Source organism: Capsicum annuum, chromosome 1 (genome assembly GCF_002878395.1).
Source record: "Capsicum annuum cultivar UCD-10X-F1 chromosome 1, UCD10Xv1.1, whole genome shotgun sequence".
In the NCBI taxonomy this organism is placed as follows: domain Eukaryota; kingdom Viridiplantae; phylum Streptophyta; class Magnoliopsida; order Solanales; family Solanaceae; genus Capsicum; species Capsicum annuum.
Genome location: NC_061111.1, coordinates 147,990,297 through 147,994,958, shown reverse-complemented (window position 1 = coordinate 147,994,958; position 4,662 = coordinate 147,990,297). Strand labels below are relative to the sequence as shown.

Genomic DNA, 4,662 nt, shown 5'->3' with positions numbered 1-4,662 from the left:
ATGTTAATATTAAATAGGTGCCATTTCTTTTCACAGAAAATATTTTTATTTTTAAATCTATTTTTTTAATTTATATAATAAAAAAGTCAGCAAATTTGGATTAATGATATGATCATAATTTTTTTTTTAAAAGATAGATTATATGTTGCAAAAGATTATCTAATGCAACAGGTTTTCTATTTGTTACAACAGATGATATATATGTTGTCACAGATGAGTTATCTAATGCAACATATATAGAATCTGTTGTCACAACTCAATAAAAATGATTGTTGAAAAGAACTAATTAATAATAATAAGATGAAAAGTCAGGACTTATTACAATATTTCTTAATTTAATTAATTCATAACTTTTCACAGTAATAAAAAATATAATTAATAAATGGAGGTGAATAGTCTCGCCTTTTTGCCTAACACATTCAAATTCAATCCTTTATAAATAGGTCCCTCCTTACTCAATCGTTCATTCAACTACACTCTATTTATTTATTACATCTTGTCTTTCTATTACACCTTCTACCATTTTCTCTTTCCTGACTCAGGTAAGTTTTTTTCTTGCCAATTTGTAGTATACGTTGAATTACATTACTTTTGTTTTTAACTTTTTGTCAATTCATATATGTTCTAGATATGTCTGATCCAGTGTGGGACGTTACTTTTCTACAAGACGCCGTGAATGAACTTCGGATGCAGGCTCGTGACCTGCAATGGAAATTGAGAGCAGATAGATCAAGGATGCTCTGTGAGATCCACAGGCTGATAAGGGCCTTGCTACTGCCGGTTGAAGATTGGCCGGCTGGCAATAATAATAATAATTAGATTATTTTTTATTTTAGGCTATGTATTTTTATTTGTTTTTGTTTAATACAAAAATTATATTTGATCGGCTTTGACGTTTTAATTCATATTTAATTTTCATTCAGTCTATTATCTTCTCAACAAATGGACGTTAGGAATAATTTTTAATTCAGTAGCAGTAGCAATAGCAAGAGTTGAAACATATTGGTTATCTGATGGGTTTGTGGCAGAGGCTGATTTGTGTTGTTTCAAACAGATTACTCATCTGTTGCAACAGATAAGCAGTCTGATAAAACAGATAATCAGTCTGATGCAACAGATAATAAGTCTGATGCAATAGATAATAAGTCTGTTGCAACAGCTAACTAGTTTGTTACAATAGATAAATCTTCTGTTGTAACAGATTACCCATCTGTTTGATTCATGTTACGGGTACTATAGAAGCATAAACATAAATCCAATATATGAGTCTTTCATTGCAACAGATTACTCATCTGATTCGCCAGATGAGTGATCTGTTTAAATTGTGGGCACTTATGTTGGATTAATGATTGGGTTTTATTCATTGTTGGAAAAAACAACAATAACTATGTACCCAGATGACAAATTCGAATAGAAATCATAATTTTACTTACCAAAGTCACCTATGAAGTAATGCCAAAGTGGAAAGTGATGTAGAAAATAAAATTTGACCTAAGAAATTGGCCAGATAGCAGCAGTAGTGGTAACAACAACAACAACAACAACAATGGTCGACAAAAAGGAGATAAAGATAATAATGAAGTAGAAGATGATGATAATAAAGCAGAAGATGATGAATAAAGTAGCAACAACAATAATCGTGAAGAGTGAGAAAACAACAATAGATGAGAAGAGAGAGAAACACGCCTTTTTCCCTCCGTTTCATGTTATATTAACTAACATTTTTTATTAAAGTGTAAATTAAAAAACTTGTGGGTTATTTTCAAACCTACCCAACTTTCTTAATCCATAATAAACTAATTGTCAACTTCACTCAATTATTAAGACTCGCGTCATCTACACCTCATTTTAAAACTCTTTTGTCACCTACAGCTCAAAGCTCCGAGAAACTAGGAGCTCAATGCAGTAGCTGATGTTTGGCCTTCTACTTTCACCTTTGTCAGATCCTTGTAGGTTCGTTTTTCATTGCAGGTTAAAAGTCTATGTTTTGTGAATATTATCCCATTGTATGATTTTATATGTTTAAATTGAGCTCCTTTTTTTTTGGAATAGTTATTGTATAAAGTAAATATATATATTTTTTCTTTTATATTATTTTTGTATTTTTAATGTTCATATTTAGGATTTAGTGATTGTCAGTTACGAATATTTTTCTGCTCTTAAAAATGCATGCTTTAATAGGTTTTGCAGATGTAATAAAGCTAGAATCGAATTGGCTCCATAGTTGAATCAGAAGTTAGAGAATAAAATCATTAGATAACATTGTTTAGATTGTATTTTCATGTGCATATATTAATATAATTTTAATGTTTGCTATCAATGGAAATTTATTTTTCATGAATTACTCAAGTTGCGTATCTATATCTATATATCTATTTTATATACTAAATTAAAAGTGTGAAGAGTCTTAGAAATATTGTTTGAACTTTTTGTCCTTTATTAAAAGTCTCTGTTTTGGACAAAATCATCTTTTTACTATATTCCTATATTTTTGAGTTGAAAATTAATTAAATATTTATAGTAAAACCTTTCGTTATTAGAAGTCATAAAGATTAATGACTAATACCTTTTTCATTAGTTTAAGAATTCTAATAATAAGAATTGAAAAATCTAAAAAAAAAAATATGAAAACGTTAGAATGATGCGGTACAACTAATATCTTTTTCATTAGTTTAATAATTCTAAATCAACTAAATTTGATTTAAGAAGATCTAGAAATAAATATCAAAGCATTAGAATAAGAAAAATATAATAAGTACCAAATTTTTAAAAGTTTTAATTAAGTAATGAGAAAATGGCCAATAGAATCCCCGACCTTTTCCCCAAATCTCAACTACACACTTATACTTTGCGAGGGTCCTATGACCCCCTGAACATTTTAAAAATGAAATTGTTAGCCCCCCCCCCCCAAAAATTCACACCCAGATGTGTAATGGAAAGTGAGCAACACGCACCTGCCATGTTATGCCACGTAATTTTCACGTAATATTATATTTTTATATTAAAAAAATTAATTATTATTTTTGGCCCGTTCTATCTTCTCTCTAACTTTTGGCCTTTAATAACCTAATATACCTTCTATCTTCTCTCTAATTATTACTCTTTCTCTACATCTTTAATAACCTAATATATCTTCTATCTTCTCTCTAACTTTTGGCCCCTCAATCTACGGCTGTCTCTCAGAGCTCCGATCGATGGAGCTCCAATGGATACTACAAAAAATCAACAATTTCTGTTTTTTAGAAACTAAAAAAGAAGTATTATTCATTGTTAGTTTTTTGTGCTTAAATTTCTGTATTTTGGAACAGTGCCATATAAAACATTGATACTCACATCAGATTATTTGTCTTTTATATTTCTTGTTCATTATGTGTTCAGTTTTTGAATTCAATAAGAGATTTTTGGATTTTGTTTTCATGAATTGTGTTGAATCCCTAAAGTATTTGAGTTTGAATGCTGATTTGGGATTTGGGTTTTTGACATTTGGGTAGCTTGGACAATTGTATAAAGTTTTAGAGTTGTTGTTGTTTGATTTGGGATTGAGAGTTTTACAATTTAGTTGGTATTGTAAGGATTGGAACCATTTTTTTGTGATTTTTGTGGGAAATCAAGTGAATTAAGAAATGAGTGTTGTTTCAAAAATGATTTTGATGGAAAATGTAGTGAAAAGATGAAGTCTTGTAACATTGGGTTATTGATGAATTCGAACTTAGAAGAGGAAAAAAATGGTGGTTTATTGAAATTGGATGATGAGAAGGAAGAGTTTGAAGAAAAGTGTAATGATGAAGACAAAGTGTTTGATGTTTTGTCACTGAGAAAAATGGTAAAGATGGAAAGACGGAGAGCAAATGTTGCTTGTTTGGAAAATAAATACAGATGAGGAAGATAAAGAGATTGGCCATGGTAGCCATTGAAGAGTTGTTGAAGCTTTTTATGAGAGTATTTTGGGATGGTGATGAAGAATAAAGAAAAATAAAATAAAATAAAAATAATATATATATGTACTTTTATATTAAAAAGAAATGTAAAAAATATTTTTTTTAAGATTTTAGGACTACTCACTCTCTCAGAGAGAGTGAGATACATTTTCTTTGCCACATAAGCCTTTAGAGGTGTAATAATTCCATTTTTAAAATGTTCAGCGGGGTCATAGGACCTCCGCAAAGTATAAGTGTGTAGTTGGGATTTGGGGCAAAGGTTGGGAGCTCTTTTGGCCATTTTCTCTTAAGTAATCAAAGATTTTCTAAAGATTTAACTTTAAAAATAATAAAAGACTTTAAATATAGAAAAAAAATTGTACTACAAATATGGTTCAAATTGATGCACCCCTCTTAGACTCTAGCATCAAGGAAAAGAGATACCACATGACATACGTAGAAGTGATGATCCATTAACCACTTAAAATTTCTGTTGGTAAAATATATAATATGTACTAACAATAAAATATATGTTATGATTACATTATTCTATTAAAGCGTGAAGAATATTTGATAAGTGATTTGAACTATTTGCAATTCATTAAAAATCACAATGGATAAAATTTCTAATTTTAGATAATCAAAGATTACACGTGATGCGGTTACACTAGTATATATATATATAGCAAGGAATTAAGAATTCTAAATATGTAAAAACCGTTACTTATATAGAGAATTAAATTGT

The 4,662-nt window shown here is 29.2% G+C and overlaps 1 pseudogene; it reads left to right on the top strand.

Annotated features, from left to right (window-relative positions):
* The first annotated feature begins 630 nt into the window (after window positions 1-630).
* LOC124898163 lies at window positions 631-3,880 on the top strand (annotated as a pseudogene).
* Window positions 3,881-4,662: the final 782 nt, after the last annotated feature.